The sequence below is a fragment of the Mycteria americana genome, chromosome 7, assembly GCF_035582795.1.
Source record: "Mycteria americana isolate JAX WOST 10 ecotype Jacksonville Zoo and Gardens chromosome 7, USCA_MyAme_1.0, whole genome shotgun sequence".
Classification (NCBI taxonomy): Eukaryota; Metazoa; Chordata; class Aves; order Ciconiiformes; family Ciconiidae; genus Mycteria; species Mycteria americana.
Window position 1 is genome coordinate 6,826,984 of NC_134371.1, and position 18,084 is coordinate 6,845,067.

The 18,084-nt window shown below is 45.2% G+C and overlaps 1 protein-coding gene across 3 annotated transcripts in view; it reads left to right on the plus strand.

The window, feature by feature from the left end:
* The first annotated feature begins 1,921 nt into the window (after positions 1-1,921).
* FNDC3B (fibronectin type III domain containing 3B) overlaps positions 1,922-18,084 on the plus strand; it is a 215,611-nt gene continuing 199,448 nt past the window's right edge. For all 3 annotated transcript variants that reach the window (XM_075506878.1, XM_075506879.1, XM_075506880.1), the window contains exon 1: positions 1,922-2,125. The gene's annotated coding sequence lies outside the window, so the exon portion shown is untranslated. The remainder of the gene's footprint in view (positions 2,126-18,084) is intronic.

Genomic DNA, 18,084 nt, shown 5'->3' on the forward strand with positions numbered 1-18,084 from the left:
TCTTCCAGTTCATCAGAGCTGAATAGAAAGCGCTCCAAGGAGAAGGTACGCGTTTGCTCCAGACCCAGGCTGGCTTTGCTCTATTTTTTGTGAGTCTGGCCAATTCTGTGGTTCCAGGTGAGACTGGAAATGTCCCCGTGCCTGGGGCCTCTGTTTTGACTCTCCAAATGAGGCCCGGTGGATAAAAAAGCTACAAATCAATCTAGTAGTTTCATTTCCTTCCTCTTCTTTATTTATTTTCATTTTGCTCCCTTCAGGTTTGATTCTGTCTACTCTTCAATTGAAATTTTATCTTTTTTGTCATTTTCCAACTCAGGTCAGTGATTTTTTTCCTTTCTAAACCAACACATTCCCTCTCGCCTTCACTCCTTCCCTCTGTCCCTTTTCTCTATCTTTTCCTCCACAAAACAGTCTACAGGACCAAGTAAAGGCTTTACCACCCTAGTGAATAATTAATCTCATCTGACTCTGTAACTCAATCCAGGTTCATCAAGAAGTCTGCATGTTTTGGGTCACTAATAAAACAAAATATTTTTCTACTTTTAGATTTTACTCATTACAAAAGGTTTTGCAATTAACAGTGAACAATGCTTAGTGCTGGCTGACCATTTTACATAGAAAAATCTTTCCCATGGGAAAATGTTAATTTGTTATTTTCGTAGGAATTATCTATTTCAGATAACTTTATTTTCATTTTTCTGTGTTTTGGTCACTTAAAAAATAAAAACCCCAGCCTAGTTGGGCATGATGTTTTGGTTTTCCCGAACTTTTATGCCAAACCAATTTTCTGTAGCGTGAGTTTCAACAAGAAGTAGAACATCAAGGAGTCCTATGGGAAAAAATGCTTCTGCTGATATTTTAACGGAGGCTGATGAAAATACACCTGGGCTGCTTAAGACTCCAAGGGGTTTTCTAGTTTCTGCAAGGAAAACTTGCTCTGATGGATGAAGTAGATCAACCGCTGAGAGAAGCTGTAAGGAAACATAGCACTGAAGAATATAGCGATGGTGAGAAGGCAGAGCACAAGAGGTACGGGTGATGGGCTTTTGCTGAGGAAGGTTAGCTAACGAAAGGACTAAGGCCAAGTCAAAAGACCTTTCACGGCGTGGCTGTGATCTGTGGTGTGGGTGAGGCCGAGTCCTATTTTAAGCTTCTCCTGTAACCAGATTAAAGCTCTAGTCATGATTCCCACGTTGCTGGGATGCAGCGCTGGGAGGTGAATGACCACCGTGGTTCCTCGGGGCTCTCTGCCAGAGCCAGGGGATAAACTTCTCTTCTTTTGGGCTGCAACAATTTAAATAAGTCAGAGCATTTCTTAAGCTCTGAAAAGCATCGCCTAAAACTTCTCCTCACGCCCAACCAATGGAAACGCAGGAACGACCACCCTGATGGGACCAAGGGTTCTTCTAATTCCGTGCCTCGCCTTTGCAGCAACGCGCAGCAGATGCCTAGGGCAGGACATACGGAAGAGCGTAGGAGGTACGCACATCCCACCCTTAAGCTATTTGGACGAGGGACTTCCCCAGTCAGAAAGGACATTTTTCTGACAACAGGGACCAACCTCTGCCACGACGGTGGAGGCCGCGGGCTGGGCAGGAGGAAGGCTCGGTGGGTGATTCATGTTCCAGGGGTGGTATCTGGCAGCGAGTGACGACGCAGGAATTGGGGACGGGGCGAAAGGGGAGCTCGGCGAGGGGAACGGCGGCCGGGCCGCTGCGGGCGGCGGGGCCGGCGCTGGGCGCGCAACCATGCGGCGCCGCCTGACTGGGCCGCGGCCGGGACCCGCCCCGGCCCCCTCGCCCGCCCCGCCCGGCTCCCCCCGCCCGGCGCCCGGGGACGGGGCGGAGGCGGCGGCGCGGGGCCGGCCCGGGGCGGAGCGGCTGCTCGGCGGGGCGGGGGCAGGAGGGCCGGCGCGCCCCGCCGCCCGCCTCAGCCGGCTTTTCGGCGGGAGCCTCTACTCCAGAGTGCGCGGTAGCGTGGGCCGTCCGCGGGCCCCATGTGGTGCCGACATCACTGACATGGCGGAATCCCCGCCGAGCCCTCCTGGCACTCGCTCCAGCTAGCCGGGACTCACCGCCGCGCCCGGCCCGGCCCGGCCCGCCGCTCCGCACCAGCCCTCCGCCAGGTAAGGGCGCGGCGGGGGAAGGGGAAGGGGGGTCCCGGGCGGGAAGCCCCCGCGGCTCAGCTCGGCGCGGCGGGCAGCCCCGGGGAGCCGCGTCCCCCGCCCCGAGGCGCCGCTCCCGGTCCCGGCTCTTTTGTTCGGCGGCGGGGCGGGAGCGCGGGGCTGCGGCGGGACGGGGCTGCGGCGGGACGCGGCCGCACTTGGCGGAAAGTTTCTCTCGCTGCCCCCCCGCCCCTCCCCGCCCGGGCCGTGTCGCGGCGCCCCGGGGCCCCGCCGGCTCTTCCCCCTGCGCGGGGAGCTCCGCGGCGGGCGGCGCCGCGCGGGCAGGCGGGAGCAGCCCCGCCGCGGCCCTGCGAGGGGCTGGCGGCGGGACGGGCTCTCCGGCACCGCCCGGTAATCCCGAGGGGCTGCCGGTCCGGCCGCTGTCATCGCCCCCGCCCTGCCCCGCGTCGCGCCGCGCCGCGGGTACGGCCGGTGCGGCTGCCGGGGAGGAAAGCCTGGGGAGAGGTGGGCGCTGGCGCCCGTGCCTGCGTGTGCGGGGGCCGGCGGCACGCGTGGGTGTGTGCGTGGCGGCGCCTGCCCCCGGCTCCCCCCGAGGCGGGAGGATGCCGGTCCGCGCCCCCGGCTGTGCCCGGGAGCCGGCGGGGAGAGCGGCCCCGCTGCCCGGGCGGGGGACGCCGGGCAGGTGAAGAACGCGGGGCTCCTCCTCGTCCGCAGCTCCCTCCCAAAATGTCTGGATCCAGGGGGCATGTTGGAGAAGAAGCTGGAGAAGGGCGCGAGCGGCTTCTCCCGGCCCCGTCCTCCCCGCCCGGCTCTTGGCTGAGGCGGCTTTGGGAAGGAAAACCCTGGAAACTTTTTATTTTGCTTGCCAGACACCTTTTTAAAATGGCATGCTACCAGGAGACGGAGTGAAAAAAGAAAAAGTCTTTTAAAAGCTTAACCTCTCTTAGGTTAAGACCACATCTGCATCCCTCCCCTCTGCCTTCCCCCCTTCCCGGTTCTCAGAAACGTTCTATTTAAATAAGGTTTTGGCTAAGGTAGCGCGGCTTGGAGTTAAATGTAATGAACCATTTATCCCATCTATATTTGTAGAATAAAAGGCGGGGGGCAAGCCTGCCTCTCTCTATATTAGTAATTCTGTATTTCGTTTGCATTTCTTTGTGTGAATACCTAAAAGGACTGGCCTGACTCCTTGAAGTGGTAGTTGCCCCCGCAGATGGGGAAACAGAGATATGGAAAAATTGAAGTTTCTTGTTTGGTGGTTTTTTGGTTATTTTGGATTTTTTTTTGGTGCTTTTTTTATTTGACCTCAGTGCTAGATTTGTGAGAATAGAATTCATGTATCCCAGTTCCCTGTGCCCTAATCGCATTTGCGGTATCCCCTAACCACTTACCCTGCAGAACCCAAGGCTCAACCAGTACGTTCCTGAAAGGTGCCAAACCAGTCTAACTCGAGCTTAACAATGTGCTAGGTAATGGGATTTCAAACTTGCATGCATTTTTTAGTCTAGAACACGATTTCTCAAACTTTTTTGCAGCTGAGCTCACTTAAAAAAGGTTGAGACTGCCAGGCCTGGCTGTGCCTCTGTGCCCGTGCTGGTCTGGGGCTCTGCTCCATTCTGATGGGGAGCTGCTGGTCTGGACATGGATGACACAATGTGTGCTTGGCTGGAAATCCAGATAAAGGCATCACTTCCATAAACCTCAGGAACCAGTGATGGGCTGCCTCCTATGGATGGAGGCATCTTGCTCCTCTCACCCGGTCCACCGGTGGTCTTGCCCATCTACCACCCGTGCGTTCTTCTCGGCAGGAAGAGAACATGCTGCCGGTGCTCCCAGTAAGAAAATGATTCTTGGCGGTGTTCCCGGGGTCATTTCGGGTCTTGCACAGAAGCGGTCTGTTAGTGCTTTTCTCCTAATCTTCAGCACTTTGTGGTTCCCTCTCGTTAGTTCTAAAGCAGTTGTGCTTTGTGGTTGTATTGGGACCCTGCTGTGACAGAAACGTTTGCTGCCCCAGAAGTATCGCATATTGTTCTTCCCAGTTCCGTACCTTTTAGCTAGTTTATGCTCATAATGTAGCTCAGAGATGAGTCTGTGTGGAAGTTGATCTCTTTTACAAATTTCATTTATTTATTTATTTATTATTTTGACCCATCGGGACTCATCTGGTTTGGGTTTGAGGTCACTGCTGGGACAGCGATGAGAAGGGTTTTTCATACTGTTAGCCTATAGTTGGCCAAAGGATAAGAAATGAAGAAAGTTAGCATCCAAAATAAGCTGATATTCTGCTATAGCCAAGAAGTTCAGAGCTGTAACTCCATACCACAAGCATTTTATCTTTACTCTTGGAAAAGTTTATAACTTCCAATCTGAAGTGTGTTTATTCTGGCACTTTTTTTTCCCCCCTACATAAGGTATTTTGTGAACTGAAAGAAGATTTCTGCATCATACCATTAAGTCCTCTGATGAGAGATTGAAGCAGTTAAACTTCTACAATTCATACATCTGTGCAAGAAAATATGTACAGATCATGCAGCAAACTTCTGCATGTGTGCGGTTGTATTCATGAACTTTCTAATTAGTATAATTGGCTTTTCCCTCAGAAATGTAGGTTGTCAGTCTGAGTGCTAGCGCAGAAGCAAAGTTTACAGTACGAATAAACGTTTGTAATGTGAGGATCTTAATTCCTACAAAATACATATAATTACATAAAAGTCCCAGAGCCTGTGTACAGCTGAATACAACAAATTGCTCTCCACAGTGCTTTTCTTCTCAATATAGTTTGCCACTCCTCTCAGAAGGAGAGGCGTGAGGGCAGATGGAGTGAGCTGTGGGGAGCAGCGGGACTGGCAGTTTGGGATGCCCTGGGAGGGCATCCCGGTCTCTCCACCAAGGAGGCCACGGTAGCGGGTGTTAAGTCTGGAAATGGAGTGTCCCAATGCATCGGAATGGTTTTATGCAACACGCTGCAGGTTATCGAAGTCCCATTTGTTTGCAGTAGCCTCTAGTGTACAGCAAATAAAATAAATAGCAGAGGAAGCCAGCAGACCCCTGTGTAAATCTCAGCTGCGCAAAATACCAGCGAGGCAGAGTTTCTCAAACGTGCTGCACAGAGGACTTACGCCTAGGTGATCTCTGTGTTGCTGAACGGCAGCAGTTGAGCGGTGGGGGATCCCTTAGAAACAGGAATATCAAAAGTCATGTTGTTTACGGCCAAGGTTTAGTGTCCCTGTGTGATCTGTCCCGGGAGATGGAAGGTATGTGGGAAGAGGGAAGTTCTTCAAACAAGGCAGTGGAAATAGGAGACGCTGGATACACAACAGTAACAGGCCATCTACAGGCAGGAATGTTGGTGTGTCAGCAAGCAGATAACTCTCCAAACAGCTTCCAGCGGGGATGCGGGGGTTTGCATTTTTCTCAATTTATTCTAAGCACCTCTTTGCAAAATTAGAGTTGGAAGCCCCCTCGCCGTTGGATTACAGACAGCCAGGGAAAAAGCACAAACTAATTAAACGTGATTTATTGTGGAATTTTTAACAGTGTTGGAGAGATTAGTTGCCTTTCAGAAATGCTGCTGCAGATGTTAAATCTGTGCTCTTCTCTGGATGAGAAATGACGGTGCTGTTGAGCAAGTACACGAGACAAGCGTAGTCTGTGTTAAAGTCTGTTCCTGAACAGGAATATTCCCGGGGCGTCCCAGGTAGTGCGGCTTTGAGCAAAACTTCACGGTGCTTTTAACTGGGAAAGGATGGCATGCCTTGCACTTAGAGGTTAAACTGTACCGCTTCTCCAGTGACATGTTTTCTGCATTTGATCTAAGGAATCCTTTGTTTACAAGTAAATTGTGGTGTTTGTTAGCAGATAACAGGCAAAAAGCCAACTACAACACCAACTGTATAAGAAACATTCCTTATTTGTATTTTTAGCGGTGACAGTTTATAATGGTGGTATATACTGCAAGTTACCATTTGGATACTCTGCTTATTAAACTGCAGCTATGTATAATGTTATTTATGTAATATGAAGCAACAAACAATTCCAAAGTAATTGTCTATTTTATATTATTTTTTGAAGAAGACAAAGATTGCATCTAATAGTGGTATGTGGCATTTGTTTGTCCTGGCATCTGCTTCTACTTCCTCTGGAAGCTACTCAGTAGAGCAACAAGATGGATTCAGGAGCAGAGTTTCTGCTGTTGTGTTTTGGTGTTTGCTTTTGTTTGTTTTTAATTTTATTTTTTTGTTACATTTAGGATAACTGAAATCAAACACTTGAATTCCCTGGAGATGAAGGTGATAGGCTTGTCTGATTTCTCTGTGCTGACTTAGTGTATAGCTATTCTGTGGCAGCAATGCACATACCTTAAAGCATGCTTTATGTGTGAGTCTCTTATAATTGCCTTATACGTAATTATGGACATTTCTATTATTAGGTCCTTGCAAAGGACTCTAATAATAGAATGTGTGTATGTGTGTGTATATGTAGTTAAACATATACTTCATGCTTTCAGGAATGTTTCATATGGAATGTTTTGAAAAGAGAAAAAAGAAATTGCTCTCAAGAGGCTGTTAATAAAAACTTCAATAAGCAACAATTTTAGATGACCCTCGCCACCCTCAGAGATCCTTGGGATGTTGTGGACAGATTTCTCCATGCTTTTAATCTAAACTAGCAAAATATCGAATGTGTTCTGCTTAGTTTGCAGCTAGTTCTCTGGGCCTCTGTGCAGCTGTGTCAATTTTACATGGTTGCTCCCTGTTCCCCACTCACCCACTAATAAAATGCTAACGTTTACAGTCTAAATCCCCATGTTATCTTTTGCCCCAAGTATTTCTGCATGATTCTTTAGTCAAGCCCAACACTGTAGTGAAGTAAGATGGTGTGATTATTTTGGACCTTGGTAGCAGAAACAGCATGGGAGCAGAGAGTTGTCCTGATTTGTTTCAGGATCACCTTACTGTTTTTCTTTAGTGTAAAATTAGTTAGCCGCTAGAATTTATTTCACTTTATAAGTCACCTTTATTGTGGAAGTATATGCCTATTCAATGGCAATTCATATAACATAAGTGACCTTATGCTTGCTGACACTTGAGCTGATGTGGATATGTTACTAAGTATTATGCATTGCTCTTTGCTCGTTTTTTATTTATTGATGTGGAATAATGCAGCAGAGAAAAAAAGATGATGGTATTTGTGGATAATGAGAGCGCTGAACAGGTTTCCTTCTGGTCAGCCTGTATTTCTTGCAGACTCACGTAATGTCTACTCACAGAAGAGAAAGAATTGCTTTCAGTGTCTTGTTACTAGCAAATGTATGGCAAGCAGAAGCATCACGTTATTAGAATAAATTAACAGAGCACAAGCGACACGGAGCTGCAGAGGTGGTGGATTATTTGAGGTGTGTAATGCCTGAACTCAAAAGCCTGAATAGTGGCTTTTGTCTGCAAATACTGATAGAGGTGATAAGGTTGAAAAGCAACAGCACAGCTTGGGCTTGACTTAGTCATGCAGTGTGTTGCAGGACCGTGTGACTTAATATTTTGCCTTTCATTTGATGTTTTAGTATCAGGAGTAATGGCTTAGATTGAAGTGGGAAGTGGAAAAAATTCCTGCTTTTGTGACAAGATAAGGCGAATTGGGGTATACCACGTACCCGATTCTTCTAGATCTATTTCAACTGGATGCAAGTTTGAGACCCAGCTGAATACGTGCATGTATGTGTTCTTCTGTTCTTGTAGCAGAAGGATGGTTACGTGGTTGGTGTTTTGCTTTGAGTTGTGGGTTTGCTTGGCTCAAACAGTTAAAATGTTGGTCTTGTTTTCCCCAGTTCTTAATCCACTTTACTTAACACGTATTAATATCCTGTTCTTTTGTGAGATACTCTAAAGCTCTGAGGCGATGGTTTTATAGTCTAATTCCAGTAGATACTTTCTACCCCTTTTTTCAATCTGTAATACAATTAATAAAAAGGTAAGCTGCTGTTTTTCACCAAAATGTGTTGGTGCTGTTCCTCTAGTGTACAATGCTGCCTTTAACTGTGGCTACCTTGGAAGCGATGGCTTTTAAGGTGAGAAATTTGTTCCTACTCAGTTGCACTGACTGAAGGATGACAACACATTTTTTGAGGGCTAGTTTTCACTGAGTCATCCCCTGAGCTGGGCAGAGGGGCACTCAGCTGCTGTCAGATCTTCTGCTTTGGCAGGTTAACTGGGAAATTTGTTTTCAAAGCTTGCCTTGGGGAGAGGAGAGCTACAAGTCTCTATTTTCTAATGCTGGAAAGCGTTAGATGTGGCAGCTCAAAGAAAAGTGAATGAAATAAAATAACTGTTTCTTAGTCTGGATTTTTACAGAATTGGCTTCTGCTTTAATGCGTTTTCTTATTCCTAGGACTTCTGCTTTTCCAGCATCCCATCTTGCCCATCCTTTCTTTAGCACGGTTATTCATTAGCTACCCATGGTTTCCGATACTAAGACAGGGTTTTCCTTTTAATTATATCTCTGTATGATTTATGTTCTTCTGTTGGTTGCACGGTTGTTAAAGGTGATCCTCAGCTGCGCAGCGAGGTTACTTCTGCTCTCGCACTCCAGACCGGAGGCTCGGGCTGCAGCATTTGGTGTTGCAGAAGAAGTGTCCCTCCTGAGCAGCCAAGGCCATCTGACAATCCGTGTGTCTGGGGAACTGAGCAACTGGATACACAATACTTAATTTGGCACAATGTTTGCTCTTTGCTGGCTTTTCTTGAATGCTTCAGATGTGGGCGAGGGAGGGGCTGCAGATCTGTGTTTGCGGCACGCTGCATTCCCTTCTGTCCTCTTCCCTTTTGCTTCATGCTCTTGTTCATGCAATGGGTGTGACGTGTGGCCTTTGCATGACTAAATATGCAGGCATGTGGACGCGAGGCTGTTGTATAGGAGGAACGTGTCCATCCACATGTGTAGTGGGGGTGTGCCCAGTGTTACAGCCAGGGTGGCTGTGTCTTGGCTCCGAGGTGGGTACAAATGACACAGGAAGGCTGTGGTATATGGTCCTCGAGTACTTCAGAAGAGTCCAAGTGGTCTGATCTGGCAGGACCACAGGGCACTGCTTTTGGATCATAGGTTGAGTCATTGTTGATTGGACCTGCCAGCCAGCTGTGCAGGGAGAGAAAATCCATGGGTGTCTTCAAAAGCTGGTTTTGAGGAATGGGTCAGAAGTTTTCTGGCTTGTTTGGTAAGGGTGTTCATGGATGAAGAGTGATGGGGAAGGAAATGAGAAATTGGAAAGGTAGTGAGGTGGCCTCGTGTTTTGGCCGTCGTGTATAAGAGGGAGCATTAAGGCACAGAGGTGGCAATGTTGGAAGGAGTTAAGCTGCGAGTGGCTTGCACCGCTGTGAATGGTCTACGGAGAGCTTAGACTTGGAGACTAACCCAGAAGCAGGCTGAGCTGCAGGAAGGTTGGTGGGGTTTATGGGCAAGAGAAAGGGATGGCCAAAAAAAAAAAAAAAAATCTTTAAATTCAAAATAAATCATAACTTTCAGTGTAAGTTGTCAGTCCATTAGAGAATGGTGCTTTCACTATGTTTGTGTTGATACCTGAGCGTGCATATACATTACATTGTCTCCTCTTAAATGAGTGGCCTTACATGATTTGGAGGAGGAGAGAAGATGGCACCAGTGTCACAAATAATCCCCTGTATAAACTCTGGAGTCTAGCAACATATAAGATTCTGGATCAGTGCAAAATGACTTGATAGCTGAAAGAGCGATCTGCTGCTCGCTTTGTGCCCTGTGACCCTGCAGACGTTCAGCTCTGCTCTGAAAAGGTCAAGCCTATTTTGTACTGGCAGGAAATGTATGTTAGATGTTTTAAGGATAAAGGGTTAATTTTATAGTAATTGATGAATGTGTTGATACATTTGTAAGTCTAGCTTGTTTGACACAGTCATTTTCTCACTGTTCCCTAATCAGAAGTTTGTGATTTAGGTTACTGTAGATGCCTTCCTGGTCTCGGGTAATACTGATGAAAGTAACTCTCAGAATAAGCAAAAGTGAAGCATAGTTTTCTGATACTTCTGTGTTTCACTTACACTCAAGCAGGTAGGTGGTTCATACCCGTGGTGCCTCATTACGCAACTTTCTATTTGTATGTTGTCCTCTGGGTTTATTTGTTATAAAACTAAATTACATTTTAGTTCAGCAGGATCTCAAAACAACAACAGAAACCCAACAAACAAACAAAAACCTTAAAGGACCAAACCCAAATGACTCCATGTTTCACATTCTGGTTAACTTCAGGTGTCGCTGAGCTAACAGTGTCCTGTGTTCAGAAGTCAGAAATATGCTATGGATTTCGCCAGAGACACAGGTAATGTCTTGTTGCATGACTCTTGCAGAGTACTGTGCGGCACTAAGCTGTTCCTGGCCGTGGTGGGAAGGTGAAGTGCCATAGCAAGGTAGCAGCTTACGGCTCACTGAGTTTTTGCTACTATATCAAATGTTCCAGTTTTGCTTCATGAAGGTCTAGAACCACGTTCTTACAGGACTTGGTACGGAACACATGGATTATGTTATTGATAGCTGACTGTAACCGATACACAAGAAATCTTATGGCTAAAGAGGAAAAAGGTCAAATTCTGAGATTTTCAACAAAGCAAAAGTTCTGCAGATCTTGACGTTAAATTGGACAAAAGTGTTCCGAGTTGTTAATGTTGCTCATGCTTACATACAGTCACCGTTAATCCTTGTTTCTTGTTATGTCAGCTGGTGGCAAAATTAACTTGTTTGATTCTGCTCCATACATACTTATTTTTGCAACTCCATATGCTGCTGTAACAGATCTTTATTATTGCTTATTAAGTTCACTGGTGCTTTTAATGGCCGCACAAAAGATAAACATCCTCTGTGACTTTTAGACATACAGTGCAAGTTTGTTGTTGCTGATTTGAAGCCCGTTCATCAGGTCAGCATGCATTGCAAGCAGCAGTCAGGGCGCTGTACGCTAATTTTAAGTGTCTTCTCTCTACAAGCTCTCGTGTGTGCAGTGTTTTATCTTTACCCTTTCCCCTCTAGGTTAACAGAGCTGGACGTGCTTGTCCAGCTGTTCCAGCTGCCTTGTTCAGTGGGCAGGAAATGGTGATGGGGTGGAAATTAGGCAATCCTACCGAGTGCAACCAAAAGGGTCTCTGATCTCTTCCACGGCAGCTACTTCTGGGTAAAACATGAGAGTCGAGTCATTCAGATACTTCTGTAACCGCAATCTATTTAATGTACAAGACGGCTACACTTTAATTTTTATGTGTCTGAATAGGTTGCTTCAGTGGATGTGTGAGAGCCGCTATGTTACTGCAAAGGCAATATTTGTGGATATAAAACACTGAAGTTAGACATCAACGGTTTCACTTCCTTTTGGCATTTCTTGATCATGCAGTCAAACAGGATGATATTATGCTCTGAAAAGTTGCTGTAAAAAGTTTTTCAGTTTCTCGGACCTTCTAGACTATCACAGTGTTGTCCCTGCTAGCAGATCTGGGTCCTTTCTCATCTGTCTTAATGAATCCTTATTTCTCTATACCCTTCATTCTTCCTTAGATTTTTCTAGACTACAACGTATTCATTTCAGTGCATCCTGAATTGTTGGGTTAGTGTGAGGGGACAAAGGTGAGTGGATAAATGGTTGTAGTATCTTCTGAAACGTGAGAGTTGGGAGCTAGGAAATACAGATATGTGAAGACAATAAAAATAATAATGGAGTAGTTTGCAAGTAGAGCAAGTGTATTATTTGTGGCCCTGCCATCATTTAAGATTCTGTGGTGTTCTCTAAATGAAATATAAGCAAATATAATAATATGCTCTCTTATGTGATTGAGTTTACTTGAACAGTGATAGTACCACCTTTGAGCAAATTTGATATATCCTCCTTACAGGCAGTGACGTGGTTTCACTGCAGCTGCAAAACTGGGCAGCGTTGGGTAGGGATGAGGTGCTGCTTTCTGGCTCTGGGTTAGCGACGTGGCAGTGGGAGATCTGTCCTTTCACTTCGGGAGGGAAATGCAAAGCTTTGGCCTGGTGCCTGGGCTAGCCTCAGATGGTGAGAAGAGGTTTTGTACTCAAGTTAGAAAGTATATGGGGATGGCAGATTGGATCTGTCAACTTTCCTCCTCTTCTGTCTTCAGGAGAGTTATTTTCTGTTGATTTTATATATATATATATAAATTTTTTTTAAAGGGTCTTAATTACGTATCAGTGTCCCGGCTCTGTAGAGCAAGTGAGGTTTAACTATCATCTGGCGGTTCCCCGAAGGGCCGTGCACATGCAGAGCTGCCCTGGGATCGCTGCCTTGGCAGAAGGCTTGTGGCTGCTCCTCCAGGGTGGGTGCTGCCTGCGCTGCCCTGCCGGGACCCCGCGTCTGCCCGATCTATCGCGTGGCAAGTGTGAGGCAATTTGAGGGAGCTATATGCAAAATTTAGGCAATTTAAGTGAAGAAAATCTTAACAAGCTGACTTTCCGTAAAAATTTTGAAGAGTGCTTGGCTGGTTCGTTATTGAGTATTTTATATTAGCTATATACCGTATAAAGTATCTCTGTTTTAGCATTTTTGCACATCCCTTTTTGCAGAAAATGTTTCACAACATTCAACAGCTTGTGCATTTTTGAAAAATGCAAAGGGATTTGGCAGATGGAAGGGGGAAGCAAATGAATCTGACTCTTCACTCATCATATGCAAAATACAGAGTTGGGAGGAAGAAACAGAAAAAATACCATTTTTATCTGTTCCCTTGAATATTAGGCAAAGATTAAGTGTGGCTGCTATATGTTTTTCTGCCAATATCATCTCTTCCTGATCTTTGTGCTCAACGTTAGCATTGAGGTTTTTTTAAAGCAGATACAGAGGCTTTGCTGTGTAACTGCTTGCACTGCTTGACCATGGTGCGAGTGTGGTCTGTTAGTGGTGATACAGCCATGAAAAAAGGCATGCGCCAAAGGGTGGATTTTTATTTTGCTTTTAAAAGAGATGGGAAGGGAGATTAATACTATTTTGCAAGTCCTTCTGGGACCTCTTTTGGAAAATGTATACATTCCGATCACTGATGTTAGTGAAAGATGGATAAATTTGAAGTGGTAGAGTTGCGGGAGAGGGTTGCAAGCATGAGTGGAAGTGTAGAAAGCCTTTCTTGTAAGATGAGATGGAGAAATGTTAAACAGGAAAAAAAGTTCCAATGAACTTTACTATCTCTAAATCCATCAGAGATGTAAACACTGTGAAGGCGTACAGGACTGTTTAAGCCAAAAGCCAGTGTCAGCAGATGAACGCATGGATGCAAGCTGTCAATAAATAAAAACTTTTTCAGAATTTGATCAAACAGCTTAGTCCAAAACCAGGCCAGCTATCCAAACAGGAGACATCTTATGGCAAGCAGAAAGACCTAACTAATTTTAACATATAGAGCTTTATGCAAGGCCATGGAAGAATATGTGGCTGTAGTATTTTCATATATGAATAAGGAGTGTACAAGCGGCAGACTGCTTTCAAGGAAGCGGGAGAACAGAAAAGGACCTTCCGTCCTGGAATACTGTGTGATGAAAATACTTGAGGCATTCGTTGCAACAGCAAAATTTATAAACCTGATCCTTATTTTTTTAATGAATCAACATAGTAAAAATACTCTTTTTTTTTTTTTCCAAGTCTGCTGGCACTTGAAGTTATGCATGTGCAGAGCTGTACACTATTGGTGTTGAAGCTTTGATACGGCTGCAGTCACGGTGGAATTTCACTCCGATATCCTGTTACTGATACTCACTTTTATTGATAGAAGGTTCTGATGTAACATAGCTTCAGCAAAGCAGATAGGCAGCTTTCAAAGAGCTTTGAACATCAGGTCAAACAATAAAGGTACTTTCCAAAACCGCTTTGTGAAAGTGGTGGGTCACTTATCGGAGTAAGGCCCAGAGGTTTGTATCCAAAACTTTACTAATGGTAATCTCGAGGAAGGAGCATGTTAACTTCGGGATAATTGCAAGCTTCAAAGCAAAATCAGAATACAAGATAAGCTTTCTTTATGCTTTGGCTTAGGGAAAAAAAAGTAACAAGATCAGTGTTTCACAAATGTGAGTTTAAATATTTAAAAATCAAAATGTCTACATTTATGTTTGCTGATATAAGATGGAAGTTACCCTGAAATACAGTGTAAAAGCTTAAAAAAAAAAAGTTAAATTAGTTAACAGATGTGCAATGCCGAAGTAGAAATATTTTCAGTGATACGGAAAGGAAAATCTAAATTGGGTCACCTGCAACTTCAGAAGTGGCTGTACAAACAACAAATTACTACTTATGCTTGCACCAGTACTCTGGAAAAGGAAAAATCAGCATGTCGTGAAGGTATTATCTAGCTAATTGCTTGGTAGCTACACTGAAATTGCTTTAATACTGGCCTGTGGTGTTCCCTTTCTCAGCAGAAATGCTTTTGTCGGGCAGTAGTTAATGTTTCTTGGAGAGAGGAGGATGCAGTGAGTCCTTCTGCAGGCTTTCATCTGGGTGTTTTCCTCTTACAACAAGGAGTCACAGGAACTTGTTGACAAAGCTGTTTTCTGTGATTGACCTGAGGTTTTGTTTTGGGCTTTTTTTGTTCCAAAGAGTCAGTTTTTACTTAAATGAGACAGTGTTGATAATGTATTTAAGCTTGTGTGATGTGCTTTCATTTCTGACCTACCGGGTGGGGGTGGGGATTATTTTAATTGTCTTTATGTTAACGCAGAAGAACTGGGAGCTTGTTTCCATCCATCAGTGCTGGAGACTTGAAACAAAAGCCAAGCAAACTTCCAGATGGTTGCAGATCCTGGATGCCAGCCACTGCCCGACGCAATTCAGTACGCCTGCCTCTGTCATTTAACTGCTTACAAAACAGCTGTCTGCCCGGCTTACAGCGCGGACTTTGCCTTTGTTAGCAGTCGCTTGAAGGAAGAGGATGAAGCAGTGTGGTGGGGCAGGAGGGGTCCCCATGGGGTCCATGGAGTCCTCGGGCTTTGGCCAAGACTCCTTGCCAGCGACGTAAGGGTTGGCTTGTGAGTTGTCCAGGGTTATAAAACGCCCAGCTGTTGACTTTTAAAGTTGTGCGGCTGGGCAGCTGAGAACTTGGATGGGCTGGAGGATGAGCTGTATTGACGGAGGAACAATGGTTTCACAAGCAGGCACACGTACTCTCCTCACCCCCTTTTTGGGGCCTTGGGTGTGCACTATCTGAAATCCTGCCACTAATTAAAAATTGCAATAAGCCCGTGCATTTAAAAGTGGGGTTTTTTTTTGTTTTGTTTTTTAAATTTAAAAAAAAGGTCTCTGGCTGGGGAGTTAATGAAACAACTGGGAACAGCATCTCGCATTGTGGCCACTTGCTCAATAGTAGTTGAGTTGGTGCAAAGTACGTCAGAGTTGATTTTATTGTTCTGATGGGATTTCAGCCCAGTATGGCAGGAGAAGAGTTAACTTGGGTACTAGGAACTAACCCAGCCTCAGGGGGGAAAGTGCTGGTGGGGGGGGCAGGAGCTGGCTGGAGAGCCTGGCTGGGAAGGGGAAGATGGGCTGCGGGAGCATCGCTGGGTGGGCAGGGGACCTGCCGGCAGGTTGGTGGGACCTTGAGCGCAGGCAGCAGCAGTGATCTGTGGGGTTTTATTTCATGGTGGCTGTATGTGGGTAGCTGTGTAGTGTGGTTTAGTTTCAGTCCCACCCACGATCTGCTAAGCATTTCCTAATTTAGGAAGGTCTGTATGAAAAATTTGCAGTGTAAAGTTGTAGTTGTTGATGTGGACTGCCAGAATAGATGCTGTGAACTGATAATTTTAATTAGCATTTCTGGCCAGGACAGGCTGTCAATTTTAGTAGGAAATCATTAAATAATCGTCGGTGAATAACAAATGTGATGGTTCCTTTGCTCTCAGGAGATACCAGAGCACCGAACAGAGGTGATGCATTTCATTATTATCCCCATTTTACAGCTGAGCAAACAAGACACAGAGGTGAAATAACTGGAGATACTTGCTTGTTGGGGCTTGCTCCAGTTGAGGCTAGACTAGAAATCCTATTAGTGGTCTGCGTGCGTCTGGAGGTTTCCCTTCCCAACACGAGACTTGACAAGCCTCCCGGCTGCGCCTGTGTGCGGTTCGAGTACCTCTGAAAGGCTCTCCCAGAGGAGGAATGCTGACAGCTTAATGTGGCAAGAGGGCAATAACTATTTGCCTTCTGTTGAGTATATTATATTGTATCTGTAGGAAATCTTTGTAAAAGGCTGACTTGTTATGGGTAAGGAGGGCGAAAACGGTTTTCTTACAAATGCCAACTAAGTTTTTGCAAGCTAATAAAATTGTCAGTAAGCAGTACAACATACGCTTAATTTAGTAAGGTTATGGTTCTTTTTTAGAAAGGATAAAGTTATCCTGGCTTGCTCGTAACTTTTATTTCTGGTGAGCACATAGTCATATTTCCATAAGAGGAGGAAATACTGTTCCCTTCCCCTGGCTGATCCGATCTACTCCAGTAGCTAATCTTTAGATTTTTGTTTTTAATGTTGTGCCCAACTCTGCTTTGCCTGGCTGCTGCTTCTGCTCACTGGTTCTTACTATTCTTTAATGTCCGATCCTTGTTGGCCCTGGGACCATATAAATGAATCTCGCACAGTGCTAGTAAGTCCTGCTGGTGTGCGATGCATCGAGCAATTGGGTATGCCTGCACCCGTAGCGTGGCTGATTCGCAAACAGTGTTATCGGCTCGCAGATGAAACCGTGGTCAGTTAGCTGGCCAGCTCTTAATACGTTGAAGATATTTCATTTTGATTGTGCAGTGCTAACTCTTTTATCAGTGTTGCGTGGTACTAAGTCAAACGCTGGCTACAGAATATACGCATGCTAACACAGCTATCTTTCCAACCAAAGGTATAATCTCGTTGGAGAGTGCACTTGGATTTGTTTGACAGGACATGTTTTATATAGAATAACAATGCTGATTATGTTCATATCTTTGAATTCCTTATCACTGGAATCCTACATTGACTTGATTATTTTATCTGAAAGCTGTGCCCTGCTAATGGGCTGTAATTACACTGGTCATCCTGCTTCCCTCGCAGCTGCTGGCTACCATGGCATCAGCACCGGTTCCCCTCCGTCCCGCTGCATCGGTGCGTCCTGTCGTTGACAGTAGCTCAGGCATTTCCTCAAAGGCTGGAATCAAAACTTAATTGCGAGATCTTGAGGCTGACTTGGTCACTGAGATAATTCATCAGTTTGTTTGATACAAGTGCATTTTTTTGCTTCTTTCCAAATACTGAGTGGAAAAAATTTATTAAATGCTTTTTTCCTGCATCATTAGCCCTATTTTCACTTCTGTTTTGCAGTGAGGTTATATTGCTATTAATTTCAGTCCTTCCTAGTTTATTTTAAAAAGCAGCTTATTTTCTGTTGTGCTGCAAGTAATGATTTTTTTTTTTTGTCTGACTTGTCTTGACTTCAGTCTTGGTTTCACTTACCAATTTTCTGTAGTTCTAGTTCACTTTCATCACTGTCTGTTCTTCTTTCTCCCCTTTATCCCTTTTTATATTGCATTATGTTTATATTGTCTTCATTTTACCACTGAATTGGGATAGGTTTTTAACCAGAGTTCCCCTCTTTCTCAAACGAGGGGATCATACTTTCTCTTTCATAGTTGTCTGTCTTAAAAAAAAAAAAAAAGGGGGGGGGGGGTGCATTTGCAGTTGTCATGTTATAGTTGTAACTTGAATTTTCTTTCAAGTCAGTTTTTCCTCTCAGTTCTCATCAGTTTGGGGAAATTAGCAGGTGTTGTTTTAAACCTAAACTGCGTGTACTAACTCCAATTAATCTCCCTCTAATAATGTTTGATTGCTGTGGTGATTCAAAAGCTCTCACGGGATGATCCAGACTGATTCTGCAAAGATGAAACTTCCAGCTGTTGGGTGTTGAGAGTGCAGAAGCCAGAAGGATAG